Raw genomic sequence first — 24,623 nt, 5'->3', positions numbered from 1 at the left:
ATTTGGTCTTGTCTATAAATTGCTGTTCATTCTGAGCAGTATGGGAATCATCTGAATCTCTTGAAGTGACAGTCTGTTTTGCTGCAGATTAAACGTGCAGTCTTTTATTTGACTTCCCTGGAATAAAAGGTTAAATAAAATCTATGGATCCAGGAAGCTACCACAATTGGCTAGGATAATTTAAAAAGACGACAACGTCTCCCCTCCTGAATCGGTTTGCAACTTCTCAAATCAATGAAAAGTAACAGGGTGGTTTTAGTTTGAGCTGAAAATATCTTTTGCTGCTGGTTCTGTTATTTTTTTTAAAGCACACTGTGATCTGTTTAGATCTTTTGTAAGCACTTCCAACTTCCATCATGCAGCATAGCAAAAGTAGGGTTCATTGTTGACTATTAATTAACAGGAATTTGTATTTAAGATGCAGACAAACTGATAGAGGGACTTAAAGAGGTCAGGCAGCATCTGTGGAGGAAAATGAACAGTCAATGTTTTGAGTCGTATTTGACATGTCCTTTTCATAAAGTCCTTTCAAAACAAAAATTGCATCTCTTTTAACTTCTTGTCATTACTTGTTTCAATTCATGTTGATTATTGGACATATGCCGCCCAAAAATCTTAATGTTTTTGAAGAGGAGGTAATAAAGCAGTCACGGTGTACAAGATCATCCATGGGTGATGGTCTAGGAATATGTTTTTCAAATGAGATGCTGATCAGTACCATGTTGAAATAGTGTGTGGGAAAGAACAGCCAGTAAAGCAACTCTCAGCAGTTTTAAAATTTTTATTTAGAGATACAGTATGGTACAGGTCCTTCCAGCTTAAGGAGCCGCAAGGCCAAGCACCCACCTATTTAACCTTGGCCTAAACAGACCTGTTAGCCTACTAACTGGTATGTCTCTGGACTGTGGGAGGAAATCGGAGCACCCGAGGAATCCCATGTACACACGGGAAGGATGTATACTACAGTAATGGAAGTATCTATTTAGTAAAATGGCTGAAGAGCCATGATGTGGATTTTATATATGAAGATGTTTCCAGGTAATCAGTTTTCCGGAGAATATGCAGCACAGTATTTGACCATTCTGCCTAGTTGGTCCATGCCAGAGTTTATGTTCCACACAAGCACCCCCCCCCCACTACTTTATCTGCTGCTTCTTTCAGCATATCTGTGTAACCCAGTTTCTTTTGAATGTTAAATTAACAGCCCTTAATTGCATCTGTTTTTCAGCATGTCCATTCTGGAAGTTAAGTGCTATGTTAAAAAAATTTCTTCCAACATTTAAAAAAATTTCGTAAGTATCCTCTTGCTGGCAATTTATTTTATCCATCCAAGTTTCAGATGTTCATTTATTATCAAAGCACTACTCTGACACCGTGAAAGTCATCCAGAAAGAAACATCAACTCTTCCCCCCCCCGCACTAAAAAGAACGGCATCTCAATTATCAACTTCCAAAATTCCCCTCCCCCTGCAAAAATGGAACAGAAAACATCAACCCAAAAAACAACTCCTCCCCCACACAAAGAATCTAATGGAACACAACAAAACACCAGCTAACAAACAGCCTCCCCTCATGCAACAAAACAGAAAAGGAATGGGCGATTTAAAAAAAACACAATATTAAAACCGTAAGTCTGAAAAATTCCACAGTCCATAAACTCAGTCATCCAATCCATAAACACAGAGATACCACAGGAGGCAGTGAGCCACATGGCGATTGGCTGCTAGCAGACTCATTCTCTAGCAGTGATCAAAAGGAAGACAGTCGTCTCGATGTCTCAATCTTCCTTGATGCTTTAATCAGTGTTTATTGGATGCTTTAATTGGCAAAATGGAGTCGAACATTGGGTTGCACCCTGTTTCGAAGTCTCTTCGCACTGAGGGTAGTCCGAGTTTCACACTGGTTTCCAGAGACGACAAGGCGCTGGATGGCTCAGTCAATCTCTAAATTGTAAATCACAGGCTTTACCAGTCTCAGAAACACATTTAAGGTGAAAACAAATGTAAAAGAAGTTTTTTAAAAAAGATATTTTTTGTGGGCTATCTGGAAGATGTCAACTAAGGGAGCGTTGTTCACTAGTGCTATCTTGACCGGAAGTTCCCCAGTTGTCTTCCCCATAAAATCCCCTGTAATTATTAAGGACTTCAGTAGTATCATCCTTTAACTAAAAGATCAAAGCAAATTTATTAGCTACATATCTATATGTCACCATATACTACCCTGAAATTCATTTTATTGCAGGTATTCACAGTAGAACAAAGTAATACAATAGAATCAGTGAAAAACTGCACACAAAGACTGACATGCAAGCTGTGTGCAAAAGAAGATAAACTCAAATTACAAAAGAAATAATATTACAGAGAGCATGAGTTATACAGTTCTTGAATGTAAGTCTGTAGGTTGTGGAATCGATTCATTGTTGAGGTGAGTGAAGTTATCCACACTGGTTCAGCAGCCTGATGGTTGAAGTTTGTTTTTAAGAGATGTCTTGACCTATCCAATTTTTCTGATGATCTTAAAGTTCTGACATCTTTTTGAATGTTGTTGCGTTTCCTATGTTTCTGTATCACTTTTACAGTTTAATAACTAGTATTAAGCTCAGTACTCCAGGCATTGCCTAAACACATGATGTGTGCTCCCCTTTCAAGATGGCACCAGTGATCAATGGCAGTGTGTTGCAGAAAGCTCACAAACCACTAAATACTGTATTTCTAGATATACTTCTGATCTGCAATTGATTGCAGCCTGTAATTACCCTTTTAAGAATGTACTTTTGAGCCAACTAAAAGATCTGGTGCTTTTGTGATCTCCAGGGGGATTTGGTGAGCTCGAATCTCAGGAGTGCAAGTACAGACGGCGGGGGGGGGGGGCGGTTGTATGCTGTATTGTTGCCCGATGGTTGAACACGGATCCATGGTTGGCTCCATTACTCCATGGCGATAAAAGTGTTGAGCACAATTAAAATAGTCAAGGATGAGAGCAAAAACGAACGTGTTCAATGCCGTCTGCCTGTGTTTACCGGTCTCCCTCTTTTCTGTCTACTGCTATCTGGTAGAAAGTGCAGAAGTCTTGGATCCCACACTACCAGGTTTGGCGGTAGGTGTTGCCTTGTCACCATTAGGCTCCCGGGTGGGTCTCACTCGCCTCAGCGCTGAATGGGCTCCGCAGCTGTGGGCTCACTTTCGGAAATTCTGCAGTTCACGTTCTGTGCGTTTTTGTTATTTTTTAACTATTTGCATGATTTGATCAAGGTGAATGGACTCTGCAACTATCGGCACTTTCTTCAGTGCTGACCTGTCTCCTGGACTAGCTTCACTCGCCTCAACACTGAACTAGCTCTGTGGCTGCCAATTCACTTTTGAGGACTCTGCAGTTAATGTTCTGTGTTATTTGTTTACGTACTGTTTGCACAATTTGTTTTTTTCCCCCCCACACATTTGGTGGTTGACGGTCTTTGTGCTATTTTTGAAAATGGGTTCTGTTGTGTTTTTTTTTGTTGCTGTGTTCAAGAAGACACATCTCAAAGACGAATATATACTTGATAATGTACTTTTAACTTTTCAGTTCTAGTTAGTAATTTTCTGGCTTTTGCCACCAACTTCCAATAAATATTCCTGCAAAATCAATTCATATTTTCCTTGGGTTTTAATTTTTGAAAATTTGTGTTTACAAAATAACCCTCCAGGACGTTTGTGAAAGGGATCCTGTAATGTGATGAAACCAATCAAGATTGCTCTTCCCAGTACCTGTTATGGAAAATGCATCCAATTGCTCTAATTTATACTTAAATCTAGAACAGTTAATGCCAAAATAAAACTTTCACAGGCCATCTTGGGCATCCTTTTATCTGGGATATTTTTTCACCAACCTGTTCCCACCCTAATCTTATCTCTACTTCTTTACAATGCTGTAGTTTTGGTTTTATATATTTTTAAAAAATGGCTATTCTGCAAAAATTACCACTGGCCTCACTGACAGGTAATTACTGCAGCATGAATACTTTCATAAGTTAACTATATATTTATATTCACCCCATCACACAATTAATATCAATTGTAATCTGTATATATGAGATTCCCACAACTTAGAAAAGTTCTTGCACAGTTCAGAGCTAAATTAGGAGAAATTGTCATGGCTACATGAATTCTAGCTTCCATTCAGTATTCTGCCTCAGAAGCACTTTCTTAATGTTAATCAGTGTTCTTTGACTGAGGTAAAATCAACTTAATATCCATACATTTTCTCATTGCCTCAATTATTTGAATGCTTGGAGCAAGGAGAAGGCACCTGCTATATTTTTGGGGAATTTTCAATCCATTCACTCAACTGTTTTGCCTAAAACAAGTTTTTTTTTAAAATGCAGGGAAGTTAATAAATAGGGAACATTTTGTTATTTGCTGGAAGTATTAGAGTTGAGTGCAAAAGAAAAGATACCACCCGGAAGACTACCTGACATTTGTTGCCTGGAGGAGTAGTCATGATAGAGACCTTTCTTATAGTTTAAGGTATCCGTTCAAGTACCTTTTAGGGACTACAAACCAAGATGAGGAAGTGAAATTAACCTAGAGTAGTCCATGTTTTTAAAAAAAACTGAATTGAGACTGGACAGACTGGCTTCTGATAGAGGATACCATGTTTTCGATTTAATGACTGAAATTTAGTTTTAATGGATTGTCAAAAACGGGTCCTAGAATCATTGGATTATTAAGATGATTTAAAGAACTCACAGAAATAAAGGCTTTTGCAGATGATCAAATTAGAATAGACTGCTTTCAAGCCAAAAGTGTGAAATTTAAAACATTTGAGCCAATTTAAATTGAGATGAAAATGAGCTGTTGTGTACATGTTGTTGACTTTTAAAGCCCTCAAAATGGACACTAAATTCTTGGAGTGAAGAGTCATACAGTATAGAAACAGGCCCTTTGGCCCACCATGATCATGCTGCCCATATGGGTCAACAAAATCTGTGAAATTTTATTCCTGCTCTTCCAAGAAAGGAATTTGTTTTTCTATTATTAAAGCAAATGCTCAGTGAACAATTTCCAACAATAATTCTAGCTTCCATCCTGTATTCTGCCTAAGGGGCATTTTCTTAAGTCTATTCAGTGTTGTATGACTGAAGCATGGTCCTGGCAGTCTTCTGTTACGAATTTTCAATCTTTTGGTTATAGGCTATATATTTTAAAAACCTTTCTGCATGAGATCCACTACAGCTTTAGTTTAAAATATTGCGTTGCTCATAAAATCTGTGGTACTTGTTGACCCGTTCTTTTTTCCCCTACACAGTGTTCTCTTTTAAGATAAAATTTATAATTTTAGTTTACACTGGGGAAATATATGATATTAAAAATGGAGCTTAGTTACAGGTATTTGACATGTACACGGTGAGCAAGAGGGTTTTTTAGCTATACGTATATCTCCAAAACTAAATTTTCAAATATATTAGATGTAACAATTCCATTTCTCAATTTAGAAGTGATAAAAGTTGTAAACTTCAAATGTGGTTCTATTTGGTCTAGAAATGCTGCTTTATGTGTGGGGATGTGGCAGTGGTAAGACTGTCCTGAATAATACTCTTAAAGATAATGCTCTTCTAAAAGATAATGTCTGAAGAGTTAATGTTAATCACGTGATTAAGCCACTGCCTCGTATAATTTTAAGACTTCTCATTTTAAGCAGTAATTTGGCTTATGGCTATCACAGTAAGTACTTTAAATGTACATTTTCTGTCAAGATTGAGCAGGAAATGACATTTTCTATAATCTTGAGAAACCTGCATTGTTCTTTTTACGCGATTTTGTAATTTATATGCTGTATACTTCATGTGGGGTGAAAGTGTGGTGAATGCCTGTCTCAGTAAGTTCTTTGGCACCAGTGTTTATGACGAGGGGCTTTTGCTTCTGCTTTTTTTTCCAGTAAATGTCAGAAAGTTTCAAAGTTTTGCTTTTATTTGCAAAGCATCATTCTAATTCTGATTCATTGCTGAAATTAATTGCTCCACCATTGATAAACTTGCCATCAGCTGCAAGGTTTTAAATGTTGGAATTCCCTTTCTAAACTTCTCCACATTTTTCTTGTCTAGTAATTTTAAAAGTAACCTTTTTGATCAAGCTTTTGGTGATCTGCCGTAGTATTTCCCTGTATGATTCAGAATCCTTGGGTTTGGGATGCACTGCTGTAAATTGCTGTATGGGTTTTGCTATCTTGAAGTTGTATTTAAAATTTTTGTTAATGCTTTGCTCTGGTATTCAAATATAACACTTAGTTGGAGCAATGTTTTCTCCTTGTTAAGCTGGAGGTGTAGTTTCAGAGAAAAGGGTGTGTTTTTAAGAAAAGATCAGCCCTTCCTCAAGGGTTTAAGTGTCTTTCCAGTTGTCCAACCAATTCAAGGCCGAGACTTTTGTCCCATAGTGTAGTTGAGGGTTATGCAAAATGGTAGGAAAGTAGAATTGAGGTCCAAGTCAGACTGCATACTAAGAAGTAGAACAACCTTCAGGGGTTGTGCAACTACTGCTTCCATTTATTTTGTAGAATGGGGAATTTGACACTGAAATAACTATTAATCTGTGAATGAAATAACATTGGAAATTTCATACCTGTACTAAAGTTTTAAAATCCTTAATGTTCTACTCCTGTACTATCTTTGCCTCAATCCCAACCCTCACCAAGCAATTGATTCTTATTGTTAGGTGGCCATTTAAGTTCAGGAGTGTTTCAGTATCTTGATATGCACACACACACAAAATATAACATGCCTACAGATTCTGTAAATTAGTGTATTGCTTTACAGTGCCAGTGATCACCGGCATGTTCTTGTCATGAGTTTCCTCCCACATTCCAAAAGACCTTCTGAAAGGGGTAGTGGGTTATGAGCCTGTTTATGTTGATTGTGGAAGGGTGTTGGCACTAGCAGGCTGTCCTGCACAATCCTCACTGATTTGATTGGATGCAAATGCTGCATTTCACTATGTTTTGACGTAGATGTGACACATAAAGCTAATCTTTAATATAAACACCTTTTCTGGTTATTTTTTTGGTATTTCTATCAAAGAATACAGTAAAATTAAGGAGTTCTACAGTATTTTTTTCTCCACAATGAACCTACAAACATGTCATATCAATTTTAAATTACAAATCTATATGAGTTGTTCAATGGCTCTGTATCCCAAGTTTAGAATATGTGGTAAATTGGAAGGAACTTTCCTATTGGATCCTGCATTTCCCTTGATTATGAGAATAAAATTGTGCCATGATTTTGTTGCTCTGTTTACCCTCTTACAAATTACACACACTCGGTGGCCACTTTATTAAGTACACCTCATTAATGCAAATATCTAATCAGCCAATCATGTGGCAGCAACTCAATGCATAAAAGCCTGCAGACAGAATCAACGGGTTCAGTTGTTTTTCGGACCAAACATCAGAATGGGGAAGAAATGTGATCTAAATGACTTTGACCGTGAAATAATTTATTGTGCCAGGTGGGGTGGTTTGAGTGTCTCAGAAACCGCTGACTGTTGGGATTTTCATGCACAACAGTCTCTAGAGTTTGCAGAGAACAACAAAAAGAACATCCAGTGAGTGGCAGTTCTGTGGGTGAAAAAGTCTTGTTAATGAGGGAGATCAGAGAATGTCCAGACTGGTTCAAGCTGACAGGAGACAACAGTAACTCAACCACACTTTACAACATAATGTATGCATGTGGTGTGCAGAAGAGCATCTCTGAACACACAACACATTGAACTTTTGAAGCTGATGGGCTACAACAGCAGGTGACCACATTAGGTTCTACTCCATAACCTAATAAAGTGTCTATTGAATGTACAATAGCCTTTTTTGATTCACACTCTTCAGAACATGAACCATATGGGTTGTACAAACTGCTTTCTAATTAATTAGAAAGCTAGTTGTTTGTTGTGCAGTGTTACTTTCACCACAAGTGATGAGGGAATTTAGTTCTAATGACCTTTGAATATGTATAACATTTACAGAATAAAAGGCATTAGTTTGCAGAATCTCTGAAGGAATAGTATGAATCCATTTGATAGTATTTAATCCAACATAACCTTGTGTCGCTAAAAACTCTGGCAACTCCTCCATAACATACTTTTGGGCAATGCCTAAATAACTAATTTGAAATTGCCATAGAATGGAACTATTCATTTACCAGCCTCTAAGAAATCTGATTTAGTCGTTACACTTTAAAATTTGATTTCACATTGATAATTATGAAAAATTTAACTATTGTTAGTAGGACACAATTTCTAACTCCCCTATTTCCTTCCTAAAGCAGCCTGCACATTTAAAGCTTCATCTCTATGTCACCAAAGCTCTGTGCTTTGATTTATTTCCTCAACTCCTTTTAGTTGTGGTGTTTTGGATCTTTGCCCAAGTTTATAATTTAGAAAAAATGCCCAGTTCATGAATAATTCTGTGACTTGAGAATTTTTTTCTTGCCTGCATTGAATGCTGGTTGAGAAGGGAATCTGATGGCATGGTGTCAACTGCTCTATCCATTCTATTGCAGGAAAAAACTGCATCCTATATATCTGATTTTTTTTTTAGTAATCAAAACATTTACATAATGTATGCATGTAGGCTATATGTTGCTTGAATTTCCAGCATCTGCAGAATTCCTGTTGTTTATTACATCTAATGTATTTTGCACATTTTTCTCAATTTCTGTTTGCAGCTATAAAACACTTAAATTATGTTGACATGTATCTTGGTCTGACTGTATTGGTAGAGCATAACATTCATTTAGGAGTTTCTCCGTAAAAGTGCATTAGTGTTTTCTGAATAAAGTCAGTTCCCTTCACACTGTAGATGGGCTGGAAAACTGCAATCTGTGCCAGGAACCCCATAAAATCGATTTGCCTAATTCAACAATAAAAGCGTAACCAATCAAATACTGCAGTATCGCCGCCATTAAACTTGCTTGCAGCCATTTGACTATCCTTATAAACTAAACCAGTTTGAGATTAATCTTTACCAATTTTTAAAAGACTGCATTTTTAAGTTCCTGAACTTTGCATGGTTTATTTCTCTACCTATGATTTAGTTGTTAAGTTCCCTTCTCACAAATGCTTTGTTGCACTTTATTAAATTTTCTCCCTCACTTGGAGTTTGACGACTAGCTATTCTATTACTGTGACTTTTTAAAAATTTTAGTCTATTTTCATTTGCACTGTACTTTTAACAGTATTTGCATTCCTTAAAGGCTTTTAGTTTGACAGGCTGATTTTGTGACTACGACCTGAATTATAATTTTTTTGATTTTTTTGTTAACATTTGAAATTGCATAGTTCAGTGATTGTGCTATTGGACTTGGGTTTGGTATTCATTCACAAACACAAACCAGAGATTTTTAACTAATGGAATTATATGGAGTGTATTTTTTAAAATCATTTTTGACCCTGGAGGAGGAAATACAAGTTTATTTATCATTGGAAGATAACATATGCAATGTTACTATTTAAGAAAGGACAGAGAGCAAAGTGGGAATTACTGACCAGTTATTAGTAGTAGGAAACACTAGAATCTGCTATTCAGTATACAGTAATAGGTACATAAAGGATTGTGCAATGGTAGCAGGGATTTACAAAGGGAAATCTTTGAGCAATTTATAATTTTTAAAGATTGTGAATGAAAGGATAGTTCTCTGGCTAAATTGGAAACAAAAAACAAAGCAGTTTGTTTAAATGCTTAGAGATTGAAGAGTTGGTGTCTACGTGTTTTGTGAGTATTAACATGCTGTGGAGCAAGCAAATAAGCAGCCAAAAACTGAAAGTGCAGACTCTTCAATTGTAGTGAAATAGTTTCCTGTTCTTTCAGCACCCTGGGACATGCTTGATTTTTAGCCATCTTTGGGATCAATTCCATGTGGTTTGGAAAACCCTGTGCATTGTACGTTTGTATATCTGAGACAATATTTTTGCAGTGGACATGGTGGCATTATTTAATAACTAATAAACGTCTTGCTCTTTCTCTTATTTTAACTATCATGGTATATTGTAAGAGAATTTAAGAACAGGGATAAATTACTTTAGGCCTTTGCAAGATTGTACCTGGAATATTGCATTACATATCTGCCTCAGCAAGGACCTGGACCCACTGCAATTTGCCTATTGCCACAATAGGTCAATGGCAGACGCAATCTCACCACAGTTCTGATTGATAAGTTACAGAGCCTCTGTACCTCTCTCTGCAATTGGATCTTCAACTTCCTAACCAGAAGAGCACAATCTGTGCGGATTGGTGATAATATCTCCACCTTGCTTACGACCAACACTGGTGCACCTTGGGTGTGTGCTTAGCTCACTGCTCTGCTCTCTCTATAACTACGCCTGTGTGGCTAGGTATAGCTCAAATGCCATCTATGAATTTGGTGATGATGCAAGCATTGGGGGTAGAATCTCAGATGGAGATGAGAGGGCGTACAGGAGAGAGATGTACCAGCTAGTCAAGTGGTATTGCAGCAACAACCTTGCGCTCAGACAAAAGAGCTGATTGTGGACTTGAGGATGGGTAAGACAAGCGAACACAAACCAGTCCTTATAGAGGAATCAGAAGTGGAGAGAGTGAGCAATTTCAAGTTTCTTGGTGTCAAGAGCTCCTCTTGGTGGGCCATCTCATCATTGATGATGAGCCCCACCACTATGGTGTCATCGGCAAACTTGACAATGTGAGTACTTGTGTTTGGTTGTGCAGTCATGTGTGAGGAGAGTGTACAGCAATGGGCTCAGTACACAGCCCTGGGGAGCACCCATGTTGAAAGTGTTGGGGAGGGAGGAGCAGTTGTACTAACTATCTGAAGTCTGTTGGTTAGGAAGTTCAGCACCCAGTTGCACAGTGGTGTATTTAGACCAATGAGTAGGAATTGGTTCACCAAGGTCCATGGGGCAATAGTGTTAAATGCTGAATTGAAATCCAGGAACAGCATTCTGACACAAGTGTCCTTGTTTTTGAAATGTATCAGGGTCAGCTGCATGACAGATACTATGTCATCTTCTGTCGCAGAGCAATTCTGTCGGTAAGCAGAATGGTAAGTGTGCATTGTGGCAGGAATGGAGTTTTTGATATGTGCGTTACCAGCGTTTACAGCACTTGATTGGCGACAGTACCACCTGGCATTGGTTGGTTAGTTCTTTGGTACAGAGATGATGGTGGCTGATTTGAAGTATGTGTGGTCAGCAGCCTGGATAAGTAAAGTGTTGAAGTTGTCCGAAAAGACGTCAGTAAACTGGTGTGCATACTTCCTGAATGCTCAGTCTAGGATTGTTATCTAGCCCAGCTGCCTTATGGGGGTGTTTCTGCAGAGTCTGTTGCTCTTTGGGATGGGTGGGGGGGAGGGGGTTAGCTCTCATAGCCACAGTTTGATGGGACCCCGGTTGGACTTCCTCGTCATCCAGAATAAGTTTTTTTTAGGAAATATAATACCAGGTGAAGTTTCCTTGATCTATTTTTTTTCTATCCTATTAACATTAGAAATTTCTTTTGATCTCCATGTGACTTTAGAAGTCAATGCTGTTACTTCCCAACTCCAGTGTCTCAGATTCAGTCCAGACCTTGGCAGCTCTTCGTAGTTTCCTCTGTTTTCCTCCAGTATCCTAAATAGTTCTTTGTAGTTTAGTTGGCCTTTGTAAGTTAACATTGGATGTTGGTAAGTGATGAGATGAATCAAGGAGTCGTTGATGACAAAATAAAAGGGCGGGGGGGAGGGTGGATAGGAGTTGATTGCTGTCCTGGGAGCCAACACAGACCTTTGTCTTCCTGTGTCATTTGTAAACATGAAAAATAAGAGCATTTTCACTTCTGTTCAAAATTTATCTCAATGTACAATGAGAATTGGTCATTTTGAAAAAGACTAAAAGTACAAAGTTTATAGAATAGTGAAGTTTTTGCTTGGTAAGTAGTTTGAATAAAGGAATCTAAATATTTCTCGATGGCTATGGAAGAGAATCCCATTTTCCATTTGAAACACAAATATGAAAAGTGCTATGTAGTTCAGAGCTTTTATAGGCTCCAATTTCAAAGCGAGATGAATGGTAATTTAAAATGGGATTTTGCTCAGTTGATCAGCAAAATGTTTGAATTTTATTAAGGTATTTCTGTTAGTCGGGTGGACTGTATGCAATTTATTTGCTGTAACCTACTTTCTCAGTTTGAGTGTTTTCGATTAAGTACAAGTTTAGATCTTAATACACTTTTTCATAAGCCTTGTGGGCTTCTTCCAAACCAGTTTCAGACAGAAGCAGAAAGCACTTGAAATACAAACAGGAGAAAATCTGCAGATGCTTGAAATCAAAGTACAGTCAGCCCTCCGTATTCGCGGGTTCCGCATCTGCGGATCGAAAATATTCAGAAAAAAAATTTCAGAAAGTTCCAAAAAGCAGAACTTGAATTTGCCGCACGCCAAGCACTTCACTGAATCCAAGCGAATGAAATGATGTGTAGGCATGCCCTGCTGTAGCCTCCCACCATTTCACAGATCCTCAGTCTCTCTCCAGCACTCGTTTGAGCATTTTTCACCTCGCATCTCGTTCGTTTGCTACTTGTGTTGTGAGCGAGAGGAAGGAGTTTAAGGCTAGTAAGGGATGGCTGGCTAGCTATGTGAAGTGTTACATCCTCAAGAACTTAAAGATCACGGGAGAATTGGCATCAGCGTTCCCAGAAGAGCTACGATGGTTGCGTTTGTACTGAACATGTACAGACTTTTGTTTTCTTGTCATTATTCCCTAAACAATCCAGTATAACAACTATTTACCTAGCATTTACACTGTTTTGGGTATTAAAAGAAACCTAGAGATGGTTTAAAGTATACGAGAGGATGTGTGTAGGTTATATGCAAATACTACGCCATTAAATATAATAGACTCGAGCATCCGCGGATTCTGGTATCCGCGGGGGGTCCTGGAACCATCCCCCGCGGATACTGAGGGATGAATGTAATACACACAAAATGTTGGAGGAACTTAGCAGGCTAGGCAGTATCTATGGAAAAGAGTAAACAGTAGACGTTTCCGTCTGAGATCCTTCATCAGGACTGGAAAAAAGAGATGTTGGAGTTAGGTGGGAAGAGGGGAGGAAGTAGTACAACTTAGTAGGTGATAGGTGAAACCGGGAGAGGAGGAGGGGTGAAGTAAAGAGCTGGGTAGTCGATTAGTGAAAGAGATAAAGGACTAGAGAAGGGTGAATTTGATTTGGGAACACAGAAGGCCATGGAAGAAAGGGAAGGGGGAGGAGTACCAGAGGGAGGTGATGCGCAGGTAAGGAGATAAAGTGAGAGAGGGAAACAGGAATGATGAAGAGGGTGGAGCAATTACCGGAAGTTTGAGAAATTGATGTTCAGGCCAACAGGTTGGAGACTACCCAGATGGAACATAAGGTATTTCTCCTCCAACCTGACTGTGACTTCATCGCAGCAGTACAGGAGCCCATAAGCTGACATGTCGAAATGAGATTGGGAAGTAGAATTGAAATGGATGGCCACCGGGTGATCCCACTTTTTCTGGTGCAGGTGCTCAGCGAAGTAGCCTCCCAATCTACATCGGATCTCACCGATATACAGGAAGCCACACCGGGAGCACTGGCTACAGTAGATGACGCCAGCAGACACGCAGGTGAAGTGTTGTCTCACCTGGAAGGACTCTGGGAACCTGAATTATAGTGAGGAAGGAGGTTAAAGGCAGATGCAGCACTTGTTCCACTTGCAAGGATAAGTACCAGAAGGGAGATCAGTGGGGATAGACAAATGGACAAGGGAGTCGTGTAGAGGGTGATTCATGCGGAAAGTAGACCAGCCCTTGATCTCTTACACTTTGCAGCACTTTACTTCACCCCTCCCCCTCTCCCAGTTTCACCTATCACCCTACTACATTGTACTGCTTCCTTCCCTCCCCCCCACCCCCACCTTAGTGATTTCTCACCTTTTTTCCCAGTCCTGATGAAAGGTTTTGGCCCAAAACGTTGACTGTTTACTCTTTTCCATAGATGTTGTCTGGTCTGCTGAGTTCCTCTAGCATTTTGTGTGAAGTACTTGAAATACCCCCACCAGGCATCACATGTAGACAATGTTGATGGATCACTTGAGAACGTCAAAAGAAGAGATGAGGAATTGAAGTGTGCATCATGCAGGAATTAGCAAAAATAATAGAAAATCATCTACCATTTTGGAGGCAGTGATTCAAGGTAGACACTGAGGCAAAACTGGGCAGCGTAGGCATCCACTACAGAGAAATCCTTAGCTATGGGAGAAAGAGAATGTGGATTTAAAATAGGAAAGGAAAACGGGTTGTCAAGTCTAGCTTATTGTGATTTCACTCTATACGTATATACCGTTAAACATGACAATGTTTCTCCAAACAAGGGTGTAAAGCACAGAAGTACACAGAGCACACAATAACTTATGAAATTAACGATAAATCTACAAATGAATCTCACATAAATAACAAACCAAAGTGCATAAATTAAATACTATAGGGGACAAAACAGATTGACCATGGCATTTCTAATGCAATGCAACAGGGAGTTTAGAAGCCGAATGGCCTGTTCTTGTTTTTATGCATTGGAGTCTCCTGTTTGATGGTAAAAAATCAGAGGATGCTGGCTGGATGGATAGGATCCTGAATAATACTAAGGGCCTTGCATACACAACTTTCCTGATAAGTGTCCCTGATGGATGTTAGGGAGACTCCTATGATCCCCTCAGCCATTCTCACAGTCCTTTTTAGGGACTTCTGATCCGATGCTTGGCTGCTCCCAAACCAGTTGGAAGTGCAACTTGTCAGGACGCTTTCAAAGGTGCTCCTGCAAAATGCAGTGCAGATGGGTGGTGGGGCTCAGCCTCAATCTCCTTAGGAAGTGACGGTGCTGCTCTCCCTTGTACAGGGAGGTGATATTAAAGGACCAGGTGAGGTCATCGAGATGTGAACTCCCGGAACTCGGTGCACTTGTCTCTCTACAGAGGAGCCATGTATTTGCAGAGGGGGTGGTTCATCTGCACTTTTCTGGAGTCCATGATGATTTCCTCATCTTCTCCACGTTCAGACTTGTGTTGTTCTTTCTTCTCAGACCAATTTGCCATCCACTCCACTTCCTCACTGTACTCTGTCTCGTCATCGTTGTTGATGAGGTCAACCACTATTGTGTCATCCGCAAACTTAATGACAGGGTTTGAGATGAATCCTGTGACACAGTCATGCGTCAGCAGTGTGAACAGCAGCTGAGCACGTGGTACTAGGGAGCTCCAGTGCTCCGCGTAATGGAACTAGAGACGTTGCTGTCCACATAGACTGACTGTGGCATATCTGTTAAGTCCAGTATTCAGTTGCAGATGGAGGTGTTGAGACCCAGCGAAGACCATTTCCCCCCCCCAGTTTCTGGGGTACGATGGTGTTGCACACCACTGGAGTCTAGAAACAGCACACTGTCATATGAGACTGCATTTTCCAGGTGGGACAGGACAGATTGGAGGAAATATAGATCTGTAGCCTTGAATCCAGGTTCACTAAAACACAGCTGTGTTCCTGGTGCTTGTCTTGGTTTCTCTGTGGAGAAGAATGGGTCAAGCTTATCAGGCCATCCTAGCTTGAGAGGGTTTTGGTCTGCATTAAAAAGTTGGAAAGTTCATTTTGGAAGGTCAGTTAATTTTGGAGCTGAATGTCATTGCAGATGGTTGACTTTCTAGGTGCTCCATGATTTGCATAGTGACTTTGCTTAAAATTGCTTCTGGCAGCTTATTAAAGTGTCATTTCCAACAGAAAACAAGGTAAAGGTGTCATTGTTGCTGTTCCACTTAACTCATTGGCATGTACAAGTATACACTAATTGGTTTCTCTCTTTCCTCCCCTTTCCTGCTTTCCTCTGCATTCAGAAGCATGCCTTTTATTTGTTTAGGTGGCTAGACCGGTAAAGTTACAAATGAGATAGTTGATATTGGGGACAATTTATTCTGCTGCATTTAACTAGTATTAATTTTAAATTAAGTTTAGAAGTATGGAGCTCCTCATTTGTTTTGGCTTAGCATTGAATATGTTTCAGCCTGCTCTCTCCTTTCTTATTGACTTGCTGCAGTTGGCAGCTTCTGGGATTTCTGTTGGAATATCTCAAATTTTCAACAAATTCAGCATCTTATCCTGGTTAACAATATGATCTGTAATTAGTAATTACTAGGTCCAGCTAATCTTTGTTTTTAAACATGTCCTAAAGCCTTGTAGAGTTTCCTTAATAGATTAAAGCCTAGGTTGGATCGGACCTGAGTGATGCTGTGTGATCTTTGTGAGATTTACCCTAACATAATTGTTGCAAAATCCAAGTTATTATAAAGACTGCTTTGTGGTCTTGTGTGATGAATTGCAAGGTATTTTTTCCAATATGTTATGATGGAAGCTGGTTTATTATTGTTACATATACCAAGATACAGTGAGCTTGTTTTGCATACTGTTCATAAAGCTCAAATCATTTCCACAAGACCTACTGTAGGAGCAGAATTAGGCCATTTGGCCCTTTGAGTCTGCTCTGCCTTGTGATCATGACTAATTTATTTTACCTCTTAATCCCATTCTCTCTCTCTATACCCTATGATGATCTTACTAATTAAATATTTTCCAACCTCCGCTTTAAATATACTGTGACTTGGTTTTCATAGCTGTCTGTTGCAGTGAATTCCACAGATTCACCACCCTCTGGCTAAAGAAATTCCTTGTCATCTATCCTAAAAAGGACATCCTTTTATTGAGGCTGTGCCCTCTGGTCCTAGACTCTCCCGCTATTGGAAACATCCTCTGCATGACTACACTATCTAGTGGACCTTTCTGTATTTGGTAGGTTTCAGTGAAATCATCTTTCATTCTTCTAAACTTCAGTGAGTACAAGCCCAGAGCCATCAAGCACTTCAAATATGTTATCCTTTTCATTCCTGGGATCATTCTTGTAAACCTCTGGGTGCACTTCAATGCCAACAGATTCATTCTTAAATATGGGGTCTAAAACTGCTCACAATACTCCAGATTTGGTCTGATTAATTCCTTATGAAGTCAGAATTACATTCTTTTATATTCTAGTCCTCTCAAAATGAATGCTAACATTGCACTTGCCTTTCTTATTACCAACTCAACTTGTAAGTTAACCTCCAGGGAAGCGTGCAATAGGACTCCCAAGTTCCTTTACACTTTCGGTTTCAGAATTTGCCCCCTGCTTAGAAAATAGTCTACACTTTTATTCCTTTTACCTTACTCTTTCCTACACTGTATTTCATCTGTCAATGCACCCATTCTCTTAATCTGTCCAAGTGCTTCTGCAAACTTGCTGCTTCCTTAGTTCTACCTGTCATTGGATTATCTGGGGGCTTGGCCACAAATGTATCAATTTTGTCATCCAGATCATTAACATATAATATGAAAAGTAGTGGCCCCAACACTGATCCCTGTGGAATACCAATAGATACCAGCAACCAATCAGAAAAGACTCCCTTTATTCCCACTCATTGCTTGCTGCTGGTCAACCAATCTTCTGTCCATTCCCATTCTGATATGTCTATCCATGGCTTCCTCTACCGTCAAGATGAAGCCACACTCAGTTTGGAGGAGCAACACCTTATATTCCTTCTGGGTAGCCTCCAACCTGATGGCATGAACATTGACTTCTCTAACTTCCGTTAATGCCCCTCCTCCTGTTCTTACCCAATCCTTATTTATTATTTTTTATTTTTTCCTTTTTTTCTCTCTCTTTTCCCTCTCTCTCCCTCTCACAATTACTCCTTGCCTGCTCTCCATCTTCCTCTGGTGCTCCCCTCCCCCTTTCTTTCTCCCTAGGCCACTCATCCCATGATCCTCTCCCTTCTCCAGCCTTGTATCCCTTTTGCCAATCAACTTTCCAGCTCTTAGCTCTATCCCTCCCCTTCCTGTTTTCTCCTATCGTTTTGGATCTCCCCCTCCCCCTCCCATTTTTAAATCTCTTGCTATTCCTTCTTTCAGTTAGTCCTGATGAAGGGTCTCAGCCAGAAACGTCGACTGTGCTTCTTCCTATGGATGCTGTCTGGCCTGCTGTGTTCTACCAGCATTTTGTGTGTGTTGCTTCTGTCCATTCTAATCTTTCTTAGTAGCCTCTTGTGTGGCACCGTGACAAAGGTCTTCTGAAAATCCAAGTAAATAACATCTTTTGTCTATCCTGCCTGTTGTTTCCTTAATGAACTCCAATAGATTTGACAGGCAAGATTTCCCATTAGACCTGACTGACTTTGGCCTATTTTTATCATGTGCCTCCACTGAGCTCAAGCTAACTGACCTATAATTTCATGTCTTTTGCCATCTGCCCTTCTTAGAGTGGAGTGAAATTCCAGTCCTCCAGAACCATTCCAGAATCTTATAATTTTTGAAAGATAACTACTAATGTCTCCACAGTCTCTTCAACTACAGATTACAGAATCCTGAGATATAGTCCATCTGATCCAGGTGACTTACCTACCTTCAGATCTTTCAATTTCACAAAGCACCTTCTCTTCACTGCGTTGAGGTCGTGCAAAGTAAAGTAATAACAGAATGCAGAATAAAGTTTTAACAGCTACAGAGAAAGTGCAGTGCTGGTAAACTCATAATTTCAATCATCCTTAACAATAAAGAGAACATTTCATTAACAGCTGCTAAAATCTAATTTCTCAGGACTTTAGGTAAATTTATACCTTTTTGTTTCTGGCATTAATGTTTTGATGCAATTTGAGTTTTTATAATCCCCATGTATTGCTATAAGGCTATGTATTGTATTAAATTTTGTAAAGCATTGGATGAATGAATAATTTAACTCTTTCTGAACTCTTAGCGTGTGGGTCTGTTGGTGAATAATGTTTGCAGAATGTCTGGACGAGGTAAACACTTAATGTCTGTAGAATGTTTGCTGTTAGCAGCTGGATTCTTTCTTGGTCTTGTACCATTAACACGAGGATATCTATTAATGACTATATGTCTGGTCGGTTTGAAACTAGGTTGATGGATTCTTTCTTGGTGTCAGTCAAGTTGGCTTGATGGATTCTTTTTTGGATTCAGGCTTATTGTTTATATGTAACGTCCTTTTGTGAGTCTGAGGAATGTTGTGTCTAAAACATTGGACTTGTGGATGAGGAGTGATCATTAAAGTGTCTAATTGATTTATAAGGGAATGTGGAACACTGTGATTGACATGTTTGAATGAAATAAACCAGGCTGAGTTAATGGTATGAGCACAGAAGATCAAATTGTCTGTTTCTGGGTCTCCCTGCTTTGTGACGCTTGTAAATATGTTGAGCTGCCTTTCCTGGTTTATTGGGCTGTGCATGGACCAGGGATCGCAATCAATGCCTGGGACCCATGTGTGGTTTCATGAGTGAGTCGGAATTTGAAGTTCCCAATTAAGTGGTGACTAAAAAATCATGAGCCTGGAAATCTTTTTGGCTTGCTACGTAATATTTAGTGTAGTTTATTTGTGCTTTCTATTTTATGATAAATTAGGTTTTTAAGTTGCTTATTACCACATCTCCATCTTGGGCACTCACCTCCATGACATCTTCAAGGAGCGGTGCCTCAGAAAGTTGATGTCCATTATTAAGGACCCCATCACCCAGGATGTGCCCTTTTCTTATTGTGCCTTCAGGAAGAAGGTACAGAAGCCTGAAGGTGCACACTGAGCAATTCAGGGACATCATCTTCTTTTCTGTCATCTGAATCCTAAGTGGACATTGAACCCATGAACACTACCTCACTTTGTTTGGTTTTTATATTATTTCTGTTTTGCACTATTTTTAATCTATTCTCTATATAGATATAGATTTATTTGTTTATTTAGATATTATCATGTATTGCATTGAACTACTGCTGCAAAGTTAACAAATTTCACGGCACATGTTGGTGATGATAAACCTGATTTTGATTTTCTGGACACTCAAGTAGTTTGGGTCTGATCAACCCAACCCATTACAGGCTAATGAAGATTTTAATGCATTGCATTCAAATGGATTTCTTTGTGCTTGCAACATTTGTAGAATACCGTAGGTCATCTGAAATTCATGAAAGCTGCTGCCTAAGATTCCTCAGCGCATTTGGCCATATTGCCAATGAGTTTTTTCGTCAATAAGTGTCCAGTTCCCTTTGAAAGTACTTACCAATTTTACCCTCCCCCCCCTTTAGGAAAGCGCATTCCAGATAATAGCTTGCCTTTGCCCTCTGATTCTTCAGTTATTTGGAAAGCTTTTTCTGTTAAACCTGCAGTAGAAAACATAGAATCTTGATCTACTTAATTTCTTAATATTTTTCTTGGCAAGACTTTATTCACCATGTACTTACTTGTTCCCTGCTATGCATTTCTTCAAACACATTTATCCCTCGTGGTTCACTATAAAAGTATTAGTGTACCCTGATGTGATGGTTGTAACTCTGGACTAACAATTATTGTAATCCTGGTAATTTATGATTTAACCAAGTTGCCAGATAACCACAGTCATAAGCCCAATTGATTCACTCTTATTCCTCCACCCAGTTCATACCCAGTTTGTACAATGTTTAAATCTTACTGCCCTTGGCAAGACTGCTGGTTGCATTTTGAGAATAAGTGTCTTTAAAAAAAATCAATAGATACTATGAGTAGAATATTCAATGAAAAGGAAAAAAAAATCAACCATTGTGAAGACAAGTGGATGCAGAAATAAAGTACGTTACTTCTTCCCTTTCAAAAGATTAAAGACCTTGGTAAACCTACAAGACTGCAAAATTCACATCAGATAAACAACGTATAAATTGAGTAAAATAGAAAAATGATTGGCTTGACATCAACTCTGAAATATTTGCTTACCTAGCATTCTTAAAATTTGGAGAGGGTTTCCTGTAGCTTCAACAGAATATTCCTAGAAACACCATAATGATTTGTCTGGAAAAATCCAAAGTTAGTTGAAGGACATTGGATAGCCTTTGAGCATTGATGTTGGCTTGTTCTTTTGGGAAAGAGTTGCTCATCCATGTAACTTGCCCTTGTTTGAAAGGTGCTGTTGCAGAGGTCTGGATTTGTGGTAAAAGTGACTATCAACAACAAACCTAATATACTGCTTCACTGGAAGCCTATAGCTGAACAACCTTGCTTACGTTGACTTGAAGTAGTGGTTCAAGAAATGTATTGGCATGAATGTGCTTCCCTGCCCCAACCTTCTTACTCTGACTCCTCACTTTTTTTCTACAGTCCTGATGAACTGTCTCAACCTGAAACGTCAACTGTACTCTTCCATAGATGCAGCCTGCCCTGCTAAGTTCTCCAACATTTTGTGTATGTTGCTTGGCATGAATGTATTGAATTATTGTCATATGTTTTTCTGTTAACCAGGTTAATATACTCAGTCAGTTCCAAAGTAAATGTTCCTCTTGTTTATGTAATCCTGAGGTTTACAAAATGACTATCACATTTTGGCAGCCAAAATTAAGGGCCTTCATAGAGGATCTTAGTCTTGTTGAGTGCAAGACCTATCATCTTGTACTTTGACAAATCAAAGATGTCTTGGAACTCTCCATTCAAGCATGCACAATTATCTGCATTTTGAGTGCTGAGGTTGGAATTGCCTTCGTTCTGGTGGTAGGTTGTGCAACTTCCTCTTCGTCCTGAAGAATTCTTTCCACTTCCATGGAAAGTTTGTGGAGACAAGATTGATAAAGCATTTTAAAAATGTATTAAGATAATTGGATTGTGTGGATGGTCAGAGGCCTTTTCCCAGGGCTGAAATGGCTAGCATGAGAGGGCACAGTTTTAAGATGCTTAGAAGTAGGTACAGAGGAGATGTCAGGAGTAAGTTTTTTATGCAGTGTGTGGTGAGTGCGTGAAATGGGCTGCCGGCAATGGAGGTGGAGGTGGATACGATAGGGTCTTTTAAGAGTCTCCTGGATAGGAACATGGAGCTTAGAAGAATAGAGGGCTATGGGTAACCCTAGGTAATTTCTAAGGTTAAGGACATGTTCAGCACAGCTTTGTGGGCTGAAGGGCTTTTATTGTGCTGTAGGTTTTCTGTTTCTACAATGATGCTGCTTTATTGGTCTTCATAAATATTTTGTTGCATTACTGACCCATTGGTTAGTATTATGGCTTGCCTTCTGTTGTGGAAAAATGCAAAGTGGAGGCAAATTTCTGTGGACAACCTATTTTAGGTTGTCCAGTTCTTCCCACCCCCTACCCCTCTCTTTCCCAATGAAATCAAAGACTTCAGTGAGGTTAGGGGAAGTAATGCATAATGGGTTTTGAAATATCATTTAGTGAAATTTATTCCAGATAAATCATCTAGCAGAAGTAGTCATCTGCTGGTGGTGATGAGTTTAGAAAAGGGCTCTGCCATAAACCCACCAAGTAGTATTCTCAAAATAGTTTTGTTTAGGATCTGCTCAGGATATGGAACTTGTCGTGACCATCTTTTATCAATGGGATCTGTTTCAACTGGATGCTGTTATGGCACTGCTCAGGAATCACTAGATGGAGTTATATGAAAATCATCTCCTTTTAGGTCTTTTAAAAGTTGCCCATTCTCTTATCCCTGCGTATTTTTACTGAGTTACACAAGTCTTTAGAATGGAACTTAAAGTTGTTGAGCTATGATTTAAATTGTGATTGTTACGGACCAATTCAGCTTTCATTGTCAGGATACATCCAGCAATCTCGGTTGGATTAAAGCAGAATTATCAAATTATAAGCATGTGGCTGCTGAACAGGGCACAAGTTTTAACTAAATTTGGGTTTGCATTGTAGTGCTGCTGATCACTGTTTAGCACTTGGATGTTAAAAATATTCTTTGACAGCCATTGAAGTTAGTTCTCTCCCCCCCCCCACACTGGATTGGGACTTTCCCTTGTAAGAAATACAGAGCACTTAAAAGAGGAGGATTATTCAGCTTGATTTCATCGGTCTTAAAAACACCCAAATGTGACGATGTGCTGAGCAAATGGAAATACGCCTGTTAAATATCCTGCACATAATTAACAGTCTTTGTGCTTCATGAATGACTCTCATTTTTCTTTTATGAATCAACAAGAATTACAGTACATCTCTTGATGTTGCAATGAATGTCAGAGGAAATTCTGGTTTTGTGGTTGAATGTGTTACCATGTGTGTTGCATTTGATTTGCAGAATGGTTGAATATGGAAACTTTTTTCCCTCTTTGCACTATTGGGTTTCCTAGTACAAACAAGTGGTTTAGTTAAACCTCATTGATGCCTTGAAGCAGACACATTTTAGCCCTTGTTAAGAGTGTGAGTGTCTTCAGGTTTCTGCAGCAGCTCCATGACTGGAACATTGATTAAGGTGTGATGCTTTAATTGACAAATAGATTTTAAAGTATTATAGTAACTCGATATCACTGGAGTAGCTTAGTTAATTTTCCTCCCCGTATTGAAGTGTTCTGCAAGAGTACTGTCAAAATCATTGCCGAAACCACAGGTACACAATGCCTGAGCTTGTCTTCATCGCCCTGGTTAGCTGTAACATTATAATCTAAGATGAAGCATTACTTATCAAAGTTCTTTTGTGTCTAGCTGCTTTGTTTGCTTCCTGCCCGGACAATGGTTTACTTTATTTTTTTAGTGATCTTCCCGTGTGAGCTGAGAAAATATTAATTTCAAGTCGACAAGGATACTGCTATTGACACAAGACGACTGAATTAGCTGGTAAGGGGTGGGGGAGGGGGGGAAACTGTACTGTGTGAAGTTGTACATTGCTGAGCCAGTCCGATTGGAGCACAGTCTTCACTAAAGGAAGCCCAGTAATGATCAAAATGACAGTTAATCCTGTTGTCATCCTATGATTTTTCATGCCAGATTTGTCTGTGGTGGTGCAAATTCAGCATGAAAATGGCTGAATTGCATTCTAACTCAGCTGCACATCTTTCAAAAAGACCCACTGAATAGGCACTTGCATTAGTGGAGTATTGAGTATAGAGTCGACAGGAATCATCCATTGACAAAAATCATTTTGGGCTGTGATGGACCGTAATGTTGCTGCTTTAAGACTATTTATCATTATCTAGTCTATCCTCTGAGTAAACCTTATTATTATCTTAATTGGGTATGCAATTTTGCCATTTTCAATGTCTTTTAAAAATTCAAATTTATGGTACTTACTCAAGCTACATCAATGTCCTTGTTAATGTGCTTTTTGGAATAGTGACCAGTTCAGGTAAGTACAACAGCTACGAATTGAGAATTAGTGGAATACCTACAAAAAAAAACAAAGTGTTTATTGGATTTTGGTGACCTTGATATTTTTATTAGCAGATAGATCTACCTTAACATACTTTAAAAATGAAGTAGAATTCAACTTTTAAGTGTTGATTTTGGTTGTGCCTTTCTTGAATATAACAGACTTACAGTTGGTATTCAAAACTATTTGTAGTTCATTATTTTACACAAGATAGGTGTAGCAAAAGAAAAGAGGACTGAATGCTGATATGTTGTACTAGTAAAACTCCATTGTAGTGTAAAACATTAAGAATGAAGTGTGAGCTTTTTGCTTTATGGCATATACTTTCCCCAGAAATGCCTCCAGCTCCTGAATGATTGAATAGAAGGCAACACCATACAATTTTATTTCATTTGTAGATGCTTTCATTTCATGTAGATCATACTTGGCTGAA

The 24,623-nt window shown here is 39.0% G+C and overlaps 1 protein-coding gene across 6 annotated transcripts in view; it reads left to right on the top strand.

The window, feature by feature from the left end:
- Positions 1 to 24,623, top strand: part of LOC134359854 (nucleus accumbens-associated protein 2-like) — a 68,719-nt gene that overhangs the window by 7,583 nt on the left and 36,513 nt on the right. For 4 of the 6 annotated variants that reach the window (XM_063073600.1, XM_063073602.1, XM_063073597.1 and 1 more), the window contains exon 2: positions 23,576 to 23,658. The exons of the other annotated variants lie outside the window; for them this stretch is intronic. The gene's annotated coding sequence lies outside the window, so the exon portion shown is untranslated. The remainder of the gene's footprint in view (positions 1 to 23,575; positions 23,659 to 24,623) is intronic. 6 annotated transcript variants of the gene reach the window in all.

The sequence above is a fragment of the Mobula hypostoma genome, chromosome 21 (genome assembly GCF_963921235.1).
Source record: "Mobula hypostoma chromosome 21, sMobHyp1.1, whole genome shotgun sequence".
NCBI lineage: Eukaryota > Metazoa > Chordata > Chondrichthyes > Myliobatiformes > Myliobatidae > Mobula > Mobula hypostoma.
Note: the sequence above shows the minus strand (reverse complement) of the source record. Positions and strands in the feature narration are given on the sequence as shown.